Here is a 12177-nt window from a genome sequence, read left to right as displayed (position 1 = left end):
TTGTTTGCTTTTTTCATATATGGTGGAATTTGAAAGAGGAAACAAAAGTGAAAAAAGCAAACGGCACGCAGTATTCCCAAGTACTGACTGCGCTCGACGCTGCTAACGTCGGCGATCGGACGAGAACCGGTGTTCTCAGCGTGATATGGCCGTTGCCGAGAGTGCTAGATAATAATTCGAATTTAAATTAAGTGAGACAAATTAACCTTCATCTTTTTCAAACAATAACAAAAAGAAAATATGTTTGCTTTTTTCATATCTATTGGAATTTAAAAGAGGAAAAAAAAGTGAAAAAGCGAACGGCACGCAGTGTTCCTAAGTGGTCGCCCTCCCAAGTACTGACTGCGCTCGACGCTGCTTAACTTCGGTTATCGGACGAGAACCGGTGTATTCAGCGTGATATGGCCGTTGCCGAGAGTGCTAGTTAATAATTTGAATTTAATTAACCTTCATCTTTATAAAACAATAACAAAAAGAAGATATGTTTGCTTTTTTCATATCTGGTGGAATTTAAAAGAGGAAACAAAAGTGAAAAAACAAACGGCACGCAGTATTCCCAAGTACTGTATGCGCTCGACGCTGCTTAACTTCGGTGATCGGATGTGAACCGGTGTTTTCAGCGTGATATGGCCGTTGCCGAGAGTGCTAGTTAATAATTTGAATTTAATTAACCTTCATCTTTAAAAAACAATAACAAAAAGAAGATATGTTTGCTTTTTTCATATCTGGTGGAATTTAAAAGAGGAAACCAAAATGAGAAAGCAAACGGCACGCAGTATTCCCAAGTACTGTATGCGCTCGACGCTGCTTAACTTCGATTATCGGACGAGAATCGGTGTATTCAGCGTGATATGGCCGTTGCCGAGAGTGCTAGTTAATAATTTGAATTTAATTAACTTTCATCTTTATATAACAATAACAAAAAGAAGATTTGTTTGCTTTTTTCATATATGGTGGAATTTGAAAGAGGAAACAAAAGTGAAAAAAGCAAACGGCACGCAGTATTCCCAAGTAATGACTGCGCTCGACGCTGCTAACGTCGGCGATCGGACGAGAACCGGTGTTCTCAGCGTGATATGGCCGTTGCCGAGAGTGCTAGATAATAATTTGAATTTAAATTAAGTGAGACAAATTAACCTTCATCTTTTTCAAACAATAACAAAAAGAAAATATGTTTGCTTTTTTCATATCTATTGGAATTTAAAAGAGGAAAAAAAAGTGAAAAAGCTAACGGCACGCAGTGTTCCTAAGTGGTCGCCCTCCCAAGTACTGACTGCGCTTGACGCTGCTTAACTTCGGTTATCGGACGAGAACCGGTGTATTCAGCGTGATATGGCCGTTGCCGAGAGTGCTAGTTAATAATTTGAATTTAATTAACCTTCATCTTTATAAAACAATAACAAAAAGAAGATATGTTTGCTTTTTTCATATCTGGTGGAATTTAAAAGAGGAAACAAAAGTGAAAAAACAAACGGCACGCAGTATTCCCAAGTACTGTATGCGCTCGACGCTGCTTAACTTCGGTGATCGGACGTGAACCGGTGTTTTCAGCGTGATATGGCCGTTGCCGAGAGTGTTAGTTAATAATTCGAATTTAAATTAAGTGAGACAAATTAACCTTCATCATTTTAAAACAATAACAAAAAGAAAACGTGTTTGCTTTTTTCATATATATTAAAATTTAAAAGAGGAAAAAAAAGTGAAAAAGCCAACGGCACGCAGTGTTCCTAAGTGGTCTCCCTCCCTAGTAGTGACTGCGCTCGACGCTGCTTAACTTCGGTTATCGAACGAGAACCGGTGTATTCAGCGTGATATGGCCGTTGCCGAGAGTGCTAGTTAATAATTTGAATTTAATTAACTTTCATCTTTATAAAACAATAACAAAAAAGAAGATATGTTTGCTTTTTTCATATCTGGTGGAATTTGAAAGAGGAAACAAAAGTGAAAAAGCCAACGGCACGCAGTATTCCCAAGTACTGTATGCGCTCGACGCTGCTAACGTCGGCGATTGGACGAGAACCGGTGTTCTCAGCGTGATATGGCCGTTGCCGAGAGTGCTAGATAATAATTCGAATTTAAATTAAGTGAGACAAATTAACCTTCATCTTTTTCAAACAATAACAAAAAGAAAATATGTATGCTTTTTCCATATCTATTGGAATATAAAAGAGGAAAAAAAGTGAAAAAGCTAACGGCACGCAGTGTTCCTAAGTGGTCGCCCTCGCAAGTACTGACTGCGCTCGACGCTGCTTAACTTCGGTTATCGGACGAGAACCGGTGTATTCAGCGTGATATGGCCGTTGCCGAGAGTGCTAGTTAATAATTTGAATTTAATTAACCTTCATCTTTATAAAACAATAACAAAAAGAAGATATGTTTGCTTTTTTCATACCTGGTGGAATTTAAAAGAGGAAACAAAAGTGAAAAAACAAACGGCACGCAGTATTCCCAAGTACTGTATGCGCTCGACGCTGCTTAACTTCGGTGATCGGACGTGAACCGGTGTTTTCAGCGTGATATGGCCGTTGCCGAGAGTGCTAGTTAATAATTCGAATTTAAATTAAGTGAGACAAATAAACCATCATTTTAAAACAATAACAAAATGAAAACATGTTTGCTTTTTTCATATCTATTAAAAATTAAAAGAGGAAAAAAAAGTGAAAAAGCCAACGGCACGCAGTGTTCCTAAGTGGTCTCCCTCCCAAGTAGTGACTGCGCTCGACGCTACTTAACTTCACTTATCGGACGAGAACCGGTGTATTCAGCGTGATATGGCCGTTGCCGAGAGTGCTAGTTAAAAATTCGAATTTAAATTAAGTGAGACAAATTAACCATCATCTTTATAAAACAATAACAAAAAGAAGATATGTTTGCTTTTTTCATATCGGGTGGAATTTGAAGGAGAAAACAAAAGTGAAAAAACAAACGGCACGCAGTATTCCCAAATACTGTATGCGCTCGACGCTGCTTAACTTCGGTGATCGGACGTAAACCGGTGTTTTCAGCGTGTTATGGCCGTTGCCGAGAGTGCTAGATAATAATTCGAATTTAAATTAAGTGAGACAAATTAACCTTCATCTTTTTAAAACAATAACAAAAAGAAAATATGTTTGCTTTTTTATATCTATTGGAATTTAAAAGAGGAAAAAAAAAGTGAAAAAGCTAACGGCACGCAGTGTTCCTAAGTGGTCGCCCTCCCAAGTACTGACTGCGCTCGACGCTGCTTAACTTCGGTGATCGGACGAGAACCGGTGTATTCAGCGTGATATGGCCGTTGCCGAGAGTGCTAGTTAAAAATTTGAACTTAATTAACCTTCATCTTTATAAAAAATAACAATAAGAAGATATGTTTGTTTCTTCATATCTGGTGGAATTTAAGAGGAAACAAAAGTGAAAAAGCCATCAGCATGCAGTGTTCCCAAGTAGTGACTGCGCTCGACGCTGCTTAACTTCGGTTATCGTACGAGAACCGGTTTATTCAGCGTGTTATGGCCGTTGCCGATAGTGCTGGTTAATAATTTTAATTTAATTAACTTTCATCTTTATAAAACAATAACAAAAAAGAAGATATGTTTGCTTTTTTCATATCTATTAAAATTTAAAAGAGGAAAAAAAAGTGATAAAGCCAACGGCACGCAGTGTTCCTAAGTTGTCTCCATCCCAAAGACTGACTGCGCTCTACGCTGCTTAACTTCGGTTATCGGACGAGAATCGGTGTTTTCAGCGTGATATGGCCGTTGCCGAGAGTGCTAGTTAATAATTCGAATTTAAATTAAGTGAGACAAATTAACCTTCACCTTTTTAAAACAATAACAAAAAGAAAATATGTTTGCTTTTTTCATATCTATTGGAATTTAAAAGAGGAAAAAAAGTGAAAAAGCTAACGGCACGCAGTGTTCCTAAGTGGTCGCCCTCCCAAGTACTGACTGCGCTCGACGCTGCTTAACTTCGGTTATCGGACGAGAACCGGTGTATTCAGCGTGATATGGCCGTTGCCGAGAGTGCTAGTTAATAATTTGAATTTAATTAACCTTCATCTTTATAAAACAATAACAAAAAGAAGATATGTTTGCTTTTTTCATATCTGGTGGAATTTAAAAGAGGAAACAAAAGTGAAAAAACAAACGGCACGCAGTATTCCCAAGTACTGACTGCGCTCGACGCTGCTAACGTCGGCGATCGGACGAGAACCGGTGTTCTCAGCGTGATATGGCCGTTGCCGAGAGTGCTAGATAATAATTCGAATTTAAATTAAGTGAGACAAATTAACCTTCATCTTTTTCAAACAATAACAAAAAGAAAATATGTTTGCTTTTTTCATATCTATTGGAATTTAAAAGAGGAAAAAAAAGTGAAAAACCCAACGGCACGCAGTGTTCCTAAGTGGCCTCCCTCCCAAGTACTGACTGCGCTCGACGCTGCTTAACTTCGGTTATCGGACGAGAACAAGGTGTATTCAGCGTGATATGGCCGTTGCCGAGAGTGCTAGTTAATAATTTGAATTTAATTAACCTTCATCTTTATAAAACTATAACAAAAAGAAGATATGTTTGCTTTTTTCATATCTGTTGGAATTAAAAAGAGGAAACAAAAGTGAAAAAAAAAACGGCACGCAGTATTCCCAAGTACTGTATGCGCTCGACGCTGCTTAACTTCGGTGATCGGACGTGAACCGGTGTTTTCAGCGTGATATGGCCGTTGCCGAGAGTGCTAGTTAATAATTCGAATTTAAATTAAGTGAGACAAAATAACCTTCATCATTTTAAAACAATAACAAAAAGAAAACCTGTTTGCTTTTTACATATCTATTAAAATTTAAAAGAGGAAAAAAAGTGAAAAAGCCAACGGCACGCAGTGTTCCTAAGTGGTCTCCCTCCCAAGTAATGACTGCGCTCGACGCTGCTTAACTTCGGTTATCGGACGAGAACTGGTGTATTCAGCGTGATATGGCCGTTGCCGAGAGTGCTAGTTAATAATTTGAATTTAATTAACCTTCATCTTTATAAAACTATAACAAAAAGAAGATATGTTTGCTTTTTTCATATCTGGTGGAATTTAAAAGAGGAAACAAAAGTGAGAAAGCAAACGGCACGCAGTATTCCCAAGTACTGTATGCGCTCGACGCTGCTTAACTTCGGTGATCGGACGTGAACCGGTGTTTTCAGCGAGATATGGCCGTTGCCGAGAGTGCTAGTTAATAATTCGAATTTAAATTAAGTGAGACAAATTAACCTTCATCATTTTAAAACAATAACAAAAATAAAACCTGTTTGCTTTTTACATATCTATTAAAATTTAAAAGAGGAAAAAAAGTGAAAAAGCCAACGGCACGCAGTGTTCCTAAGTGGTCTCCCTCCCAAGTAATGACTGCGCTCGACGCTGCTTAACTTCGGTTATCGGACGAGAAACGGTGTATTCAGCGTGATATGGCCGTTGCCGAGAATGCTAGTTAATAATTTGAATTTTTTAACTTTCTTCTTTATAAAACAATAACAAAAAGAAGATATGTTTGCTTTTTTCTTATCTGGTGGAATTTAAAAGAGGAATCAAAAGTGAGAAAGCAAACGGCACGCAGTATTCCCAAGTACTGTATGCGCTCGACGCTGCTTAACTTCGATTATCGGACGAGAATCGGTGTATTCAGCGTGATATGGCCGTTGCCGAGAGTGCTAGTTAATAATTTGAATTTAATTAACTTTCATCTTTATAAAACAATAACAAAAAGAAGATTTGTTTGCTTTTTTCATATATGGTGGAATTTGAAAGAGGAAACAAAAGTGAAAAAAGCAAACGGCACGCAGTATTCCCAAGTACTGACTGCGCTCGACGCTGCTAACGTCGGCGATCGGACGAGAACCGGTGTTCTCAGCGTGATATGGCCGTTGCCGAGAGTGCTAGATAATAATTCGAATTTAAATTAAGTGAGACAAATTAACCTTCATCTTTTTCAAACAATAACAAAAAGAAAATATGTTTGCTTTTTTCATATCTATTGGAATTTAAAAGAGGAAAAAAAAGTGAAAAAGCGAACGGCACGCAGTGTTCCTAAGTGGTCGCCCTCCCAAGTACTGACTGCGCTCGACGCTGCTTAACTTCGGTTATCGGACGAGAACCGGTGTATTCAGCGTGATATGGCCGTTGCCGAGAGTGCTAGTTAATAATTTGAATTTAATTAACCTTCATCTTTATAAAACAATAACAAAAAGAAGATATGTTTGCTTTTTTCATATCTGGTGGAATTTAAAAGAGGAAACAAAAGTGAAAAAACAAACGGCACGCAGTATTCCCAAGTACTGTATGCGCTCGACGCTGCTTAACTTCGGTGATCGGACGTGAACCGGTGTTTTCAGCGTGATATGGCCGTTGCCGAGAGTGCTAGTTAATAATTTGAATTTAATTAACCTTCATCTTTAAAAAACAATAACAAAAAGAAGATATGTTTGCTTTTTTCATATCTGGTGGAATTTAAAAGAGGAAACAAAAGTGAGAAAGCAAACGGCACGCAGTATTCCCAAGTACTGTATGCGCTCGACGCTGCTTAACTTCGATTATCGGACGAGAATCGGTGTATTCAGCGTGATATGGCCGTTGCCGAGAGTGCTAGTTAATAATTTGAATTTAATTAACTTTCATCTTTATATAACAATAACAAAAAGAAGATTTGTTTGCTTTTTTCATATATGGTGGAATTTGAAAGAGGAAACAAAAGTGAAAAAAGCAAACGGCACGCAGTATTCCCAAGTACTGACTGCGCTCGACGCTGCTAACGTCGGCGATCGGACGAGAACCGGTGTTCTCAGCGTGATATGGCCGTTGCCGAGAGTGCTAGATAATAATTCGAATTTAAATTAAGTGAGACAAATTAACCTTCATCTTTTTCAAACAATAACAAAAAGAAAATATGTTTGCTTTTTTCATATCTATTGGAATTTAAAAGAGGAAAAAAAAGTGAAAAAGCGAACGGCACGCAGTGTTCCTAAGTGGTCGCCCTCCCAAGTACTGACTGCGCTCGACGCTGCTTAACTTCGGTTATCGGACGAGAACCGGTGTATTCAGCGTGATATGGCCGTTGCCGAGAGTGCTAGTTAATAATTTGAATTTAATTAACCTTCATCTTTATAAAACAATAACAAAAAGAAGATATGTTTGCTTTTTTCATATCTGGTGGAATTTAAAAGAGGAAACAAAAGTGAAAAAACAAACGGCACGCAGTATTCCCAAGTACTGTATGCGCTCGACGCTGCTTAACTTCGGTGATCGGACGTGAACCGGTGTTTTCAGCGTGATATGGCCGTTGCCGAGAGTGCTAGTTAATAATTTGAATTTAATTAACCTTCATCTTTAAAAAACAATAACAAAAAGAAGATATGTTTGCTTTTTTCATATCTGGTGGAATTTAAAAGAGGAAACAAAAGTGAGAAAGCAAACGGCACGCAGTATTCCCAAGTACTGTATGCGCTCGACGCTGCTTAACTTCGATTATCGGACGAGAATCGGTGTATTCAGCGTGATATGGCCGTTGCCGAGAGTGCTAGTTAATAATTTGAATTTAATTAACTTTCATCTTTATATAACAATAACAAAAAGAAGATTTGTTTGCTTTTTTCATATATGGTGGAATTTGAAAGAGGAAACAAAAGTGAAAAAAGCAAACGGCACGCAGTATTCCCAAGTACTGACTGCGCTCGACGCTGCTAACGTCGGCGATCGGACGAGAACCGGTGTTCTCAGCGTGATATGGCCGTTGCCGAGAGTGCTAGATAATAATTCGAATTTAAATTAAGTGAGACAAATTAACCTTCATCTTTTTCAAACAATAACAAAAAGAAAATATGTTTGCTTTTTTCATATCTATTGGAATTTAAAAGAGGAAAAAAAAGTGAAAAAGCGAACGGCACGCAGTGTTCCTAAGTGGTCGCCCTCCCAAGTACTGACTGCGCTCGACGCTGCTTAACTTCGGTTATCGGACGAGAACCGGTGTATTCAGCGTGATATGGCCGTTGCCGAGAGTGCTAGTTAATAATTTGAATTTAATTAACCTTCATCTTTATAAAACAATAACAAAAAGAAGATATGTTTGCTTTTTTCATATCTGGTGGAATTTAAAAGAGGAAACAAAAGTGAAAAAACAAACGGCACGCAGTATTCCCAAGTACTGTATGCGCTCGACGCTGCTTAACTTCGGTGATCGGACGTGAACCGGTGTTTTCAGCGTGATATGGCCGTTGCCGAGAGTGCTAGTTAATAATTTGAATTTAATTAACCTTCATCTTTAAAAAACAATAACAAAAAGAAGATATGTTTGCTTTTTTCATATCTGGTGGAATTTAAAAGAGGAAACAAAAGTGAGAAAGCAAACGGCACGCAGTATTCCCAACTACTGTATGCGCTCGACGCTGCTTAACTTCGATTATCGGACGAGAATCGGTGTATTCAGCGTGATATGGCCGTTGCCGAGAGTGCTAGTTAATAATTTGAATTTAATTAACTTTCATCTTTATATAACAATAACAAAAAGAAGATTTGTTTGCTTTTTTCATATATGGTGGAATTTGAAAGAGGAAACAAAAGTGAAAAAAGCAAACGGCACGCAATATTCCCAAGTAATGACTGCGCTCGACGCTGCTAACGTCGGCGATCGGACGAGAACCGGTGTTCTCAGCGTGATATGGCCGTTGCCGAGAGTGCTAGATAATAATTTGAATTTAAATTAAGTGAGACAAATTAACCTTCATCTTTTTCAAACAATAACAAAAAGAAAATATGTTTGCTTTTTTCATATCTATTGGAATTTAAAAGAGGAAAAAAAAGTGAAAAAGCCAACGGCACGCAGTGTTCCTAAGTGGTCTCCCTCCCAAGTAGTGACTGCGCTCAACGCTGCTTAACTTCGGTTATCGGACGAGAACCGGTGTATTCAGCGTGATATGGCCGTTGCCGAGAGTGCTAGTTAATAATTTGAATTTAATTAACCTTCATCTTTATAAAACAATAACAAAAAGAAGATATGTTTGCTTTTTTCATACCTGGTGGAATTTAAAAGAGGAAACAAAAGTGAAAAAACAAACGGCACGCAGTATTCCCAAGTACTGTATGCGCTCGACGCTGCTTAACTTCGGTGATCGGACGTGAACCGGTGTTTTCAGCGTGATATGGCCGTTGCCGAGAGTGCTAGTTAATAATTCGAATTTAAATTAAGTGAGACAAATAAACCATCATTTTAAAACAATAACAAAATGAAAACATGTTTGCTTTTTTCATATCTATTAAAAATTAAAAGAGGAAAAAAAAGTGAAAAAGCCAACGGCACGCAGTGTTCCTAAGTGGTCTCCCTCCCAAGTAGTGACTGCGCTCGACGCTACTTAACTTCACTTATCGGACGAGAACCGGTGTATTCAGCGTGATATGGCCGTTGCCGAGAGTGCTAGTTAAAAATTCGAATTTAAATTAAGTGAGACAAATTAACCATCATCTTTATAAAACAATAACAAAAAGAAGATATGTTTGCTTTTTTCATATCGGGTGGAATTTGAAGGAGAAAACAAAAGTGAAAAAACAAACGGCACGCAGTATTCCCAAATACTGTATGCGCTCGACGCTGCTTAACTTCGGTGATCGGACGTAAACCGGTGTTTTCAGCGTGTTATGGCCGTTGCCGAGAGTGCTAGATAATAATTCGAATTTAAATTAAGTGAGACAAATTAACCTTCATCTTTTTAAAACAATAACAAAAAGAAAATATGTTTGCTTTTTTATATCTATTGGAATTTAAAAGAGGAAAAAAAAAGTGAAAAAGCTAACGGCACGCAGTGTTCCTAAGTGGTCGCCCTCCCAAGTACTGACTGCGCTCGACGCTGCTTAACTTCGGTGATCGGACGAGAACCGGTGTATTCAGCGTGATATGGCCGTTGCCGAGAGTGCTAGTTAAAAATTTGAACTTAATTAACCTTCATCTTTATAAAAAATAACAATAAGAAGATATGTTTGTTTCTTCATATCTGGTGGAATTTAAGAGGAAACAAAAGTGAAAAAGCCATCAGCATGCAGTGTTCCCAAGTAGTGACTGCGCTCGACGCTGCTTAACTTCGGTTATCGTACGAGAACCGGTTTATTCAGCGTGTTATGGCCGTTGCCGATAGTGCTGGTTAATAATTTTAATTTAAATTAAGTGAGACAAATTAACCTTCATCTTTTTCAAACAATAACAAAAAGAAAATATGTTTGCTTTTTTCATATCTATTGGAATTTAAAAGAGGAAAAAAAAGTGATAAAGCCAACGGCACGCAGTGTTCCTAAGTTGTCTCCATCCCAAAGACTGACTGCGCTCTACGCTGCTTAACTTCGGTTATCGGACGAGAATCGGTGTTTTCAGCGTGATATGGCCGTTGCCGAGAGTGCTAGTTAATAATTCGAATTTAAATTAAGTGAGACAAATTAACCTTCATCTTTTTAAAACAATAACAAAAAGAAAATATGTTTGCTTTTTTCATATCTATTGGAATTTAAAAGAGGAAAAAAAGTGAAAAAGCTAACGGCACGCAGTGTTCCTAAGTGGTCGCCCTCCCAAGTACTGACTGCGCTCGACGCTGCTTAACTTCGGTTATCGGACGAGAACCGGTGTATTCAGCGTGATATGGCCGTTGCCGAGAGTGCTAGTTAATAATTTGAATTTAATTAACCTTCATCTTTATAAAACAATAACAAAAAGAAGATATGTTTGCTTTTTTCATATCTGGTGGAATTTAAAAGAGGAAACAAAAGTGAAAAAACAAACGGCACGCAGTATTCCCAAGTACTGACTGCGCTCGACGCTGCTAACGTCGGCGATCGGACGAGAACCGGTGTTCTCAGCGTGATATGGCCGTTGCCGAGAGTGCTAGATAATAATTCGAATTTAAATTAAGTGAGACAAATTAACCTTCATCTTTTTCAAACAATAACAAAAAGAAAATATGTTTGCTTTTTTCATATCTATTGGAATTTAAAAGAGGAAAAAAAAGTGAAAAACCCAACGGCACGCAGTGTTCCTAAGTGGCCTCCCTCCCAAGTACTGACTGCGCTCGACGCTGCTTAACTTCGGTTATCGGACGAGAACCGGTGTATTCAGCGTGATATGGCCGTTGCCGAGAGTGCTAGTTAATAATTTGAATTTAATTAACCTTCATCTTTATAAAACTATAACAAAAAGAAGATATGTTTGCTTTTTTCATATCTGTTGGAATTAAAAAGAGGAAACAAAAGTGAAAAAACAAACGGCACGCAGTATTCCCAAGTACTGTATGCGCTCGACGCTGCTTAACTTCGGTGATCGGACGTGAACCGGTGTTTTCAGCGTGATATGGCCGTTGCCGAGAGTGCTAGTTAATAATTCGAATTTAAATTAAGTGAGACAAATTAACCTTCATCATTTTAAAACAATAACAAAAAGAAAACCTGTTTGCTTTTTACATATCTATTAAAATTTAAAAGAGGAAAAAAAGTGAAAAAGCCAACGGCACGCAGTGTTCCTAAGTGGTCTCCCTCCCAAGTAATGACTGCGCTCGACGCTGCTTAACTTCGGTTATCGGACGAGAACTGGTGTATTCAGCGTGATATGGCCGTTGCCGAGAGTGCTAGTTAATAATTTGAATTTAATTAACCTTCATCTTTATAAAACTATAACAAAAAGAAGATATGTTTGCCTTTTTCATATCTGGTGGAATTTAAAAGAGGAAACAAAAGTGAGAAAGCAAACGGCACGCAGTATTCCCAAGTACTGTATGCGCTCGACGCTGCTTAACTTCGGTGATCGGACGTGAACCGGTGTTTTCAGCGAGATATGGCCGTTGCCGAGAGTGCTAGTTAATAATTCGAATTTAAATTAAGTGAGACAAATTAACCTTCATCATTTTAAAACAATAACAAAAATAAAACCTGTTTGCTTTTTACATATCTATTAAAATTTAAAAGAGGAAAAAAAGTGAAAAAGCCAACGGCACGCAGTGTTCCTAAGTGGTCTCCCTCCCAAGTAATGACTGCGCTCGACGCTGCTTAACTTCGGTTATCGGACGAGAAACGGTGTATTCAGCGTGATATGGCCGTTGCCGAGAATGCTAGTTAATAATTTGAATTTTTTAACTTTCTTCTTTATAAAACAATAACAAAAAGAAGATATGTTTGCTTTTTTCTTATCTGGTGGAA

At 38.1% G+C, this 12177-nt stretch overlaps 2 non-coding genes and 24 pseudogenes across 2 annotated transcripts; all 26 read right to left on the bottom strand.

The window, feature by feature from the left end:
- Positions 1 to 294: 294 nt before the first annotated feature.
- On the bottom strand, positions 295 to 413 carry LOC149670227 (5S ribosomal RNA; annotated as a pseudogene).
- Positions 414 to 535: 122 nt separating this feature from the next.
- On the bottom strand, positions 536 to 638 carry LOC149670226 (5S ribosomal RNA; annotated as a pseudogene).
- A 587-nt stretch (positions 639 to 1225) lies between these two features.
- LOC149670225 (5S ribosomal RNA) lies at positions 1226 to 1344 on the bottom strand (annotated as a pseudogene).
- Positions 1345 to 1706: 362 nt separating this feature from the next.
- Positions 1707 to 1825, bottom strand: LOC149670224 (5S ribosomal RNA; annotated as a pseudogene).
- Positions 1826 to 2186: 361 nt separating this feature from the next.
- LOC149670223 (5S ribosomal RNA) lies at positions 2187 to 2305 on the bottom strand (annotated as a pseudogene).
- A 359-nt stretch (positions 2306 to 2664) lies between these two features.
- On the bottom strand, positions 2665 to 2783 carry LOC149670222 (5S ribosomal RNA; annotated as a pseudogene).
- Positions 2784 to 3160: 377 nt separating this feature from the next.
- On the bottom strand, positions 3161 to 3279 carry LOC149670221 (5S ribosomal RNA). The gene has a single exon (XR_016367248.1). It is a non-coding gene; the product is annotated as a 5S ribosomal RNA (ribosomal RNA).
- A 344-nt stretch (positions 3280 to 3623) lies between these two features.
- On the bottom strand, positions 3624 to 3742 carry LOC149670220 (5S ribosomal RNA; annotated as a pseudogene).
- Positions 3743 to 3878: 136 nt separating this feature from the next.
- LOC149670219 (5S ribosomal RNA) lies at positions 3879 to 3997 on the bottom strand (annotated as a pseudogene).
- Positions 3998 to 4358: 361 nt separating this feature from the next.
- Positions 4359 to 4478, bottom strand: LOC149670218 (5S ribosomal RNA; annotated as a pseudogene).
- Positions 4479 to 4600: 122 nt separating this feature from the next.
- On the bottom strand, positions 4601 to 4703 carry LOC149670217 (5S ribosomal RNA; annotated as a pseudogene).
- A 136-nt stretch (positions 4704 to 4839) lies between these two features.
- On the bottom strand, positions 4840 to 4958 carry LOC149670216 (5S ribosomal RNA; annotated as a pseudogene).
- Positions 4959 to 5080: 122 nt separating this feature from the next.
- Positions 5081 to 5183, bottom strand: LOC149670215 (5S ribosomal RNA; annotated as a pseudogene).
- A 136-nt stretch (positions 5184 to 5319) lies between these two features.
- Positions 5320 to 5438, bottom strand: LOC149670214 (5S ribosomal RNA; annotated as a pseudogene).
- Positions 5439 to 6024: 586 nt separating this feature from the next.
- Positions 6025 to 6143, bottom strand: LOC149670213 (5S ribosomal RNA; annotated as a pseudogene).
- An 812-nt stretch (positions 6144 to 6955) lies between these two features.
- On the bottom strand, positions 6956 to 7074 carry LOC149670212 (5S ribosomal RNA; annotated as a pseudogene).
- An 812-nt stretch (positions 7075 to 7886) lies between these two features.
- Positions 7887 to 8005, bottom strand: LOC149670211 (5S ribosomal RNA; annotated as a pseudogene).
- Positions 8006 to 8817: 812 nt separating this feature from the next.
- LOC149670210 (5S ribosomal RNA) lies at positions 8818 to 8936 on the bottom strand (annotated as a pseudogene).
- Positions 8937 to 9295: 359 nt separating this feature from the next.
- Positions 9296 to 9414, bottom strand: LOC149670209 (5S ribosomal RNA; annotated as a pseudogene).
- A 377-nt stretch (positions 9415 to 9791) lies between these two features.
- Positions 9792 to 9910, bottom strand: LOC149670208 (5S ribosomal RNA). Its single transcript, XR_016367247.1, has one exon. It is a non-coding gene; the product is annotated as a 5S ribosomal RNA (ribosomal RNA).
- A 358-nt stretch (positions 9911 to 10268) lies between these two features.
- LOC149670207 (5S ribosomal RNA) lies at positions 10269 to 10387 on the bottom strand (annotated as a pseudogene).
- A 136-nt stretch (positions 10388 to 10523) lies between these two features.
- Positions 10524 to 10642, bottom strand: LOC149670206 (5S ribosomal RNA; annotated as a pseudogene).
- Positions 10643 to 11003: 361 nt separating this feature from the next.
- Positions 11004 to 11122, bottom strand: LOC149670205 (5S ribosomal RNA; annotated as a pseudogene).
- A 361-nt stretch (positions 11123 to 11483) lies between these two features.
- On the bottom strand, positions 11484 to 11602 carry LOC149670204 (5S ribosomal RNA; annotated as a pseudogene).
- Positions 11603 to 11724: 122 nt separating this feature from the next.
- LOC149670203 (5S ribosomal RNA) lies at positions 11725 to 11827 on the bottom strand (annotated as a pseudogene).
- A 136-nt stretch (positions 11828 to 11963) lies between these two features.
- LOC149670202 (5S ribosomal RNA) lies at positions 11964 to 12082 on the bottom strand (annotated as a pseudogene).
- Positions 12083 to 12177: the final 95 nt, after the last annotated feature.

The sequence above is a fragment of the Phalangium opilio genome, unplaced genomic scaffold (assembly GCF_054372755.1).
Source record: "Phalangium opilio isolate 3A_F unplaced genomic scaffold, DU_Popi_V2 ptg000054l_1, whole genome shotgun sequence".
Classification (NCBI taxonomy): domain Eukaryota; kingdom Metazoa; phylum Arthropoda; class Arachnida; order Opiliones; family Phalangiidae; genus Phalangium; species Phalangium opilio.
This window is presented reverse-complemented; position numbering and strand designations above follow the sequence as displayed.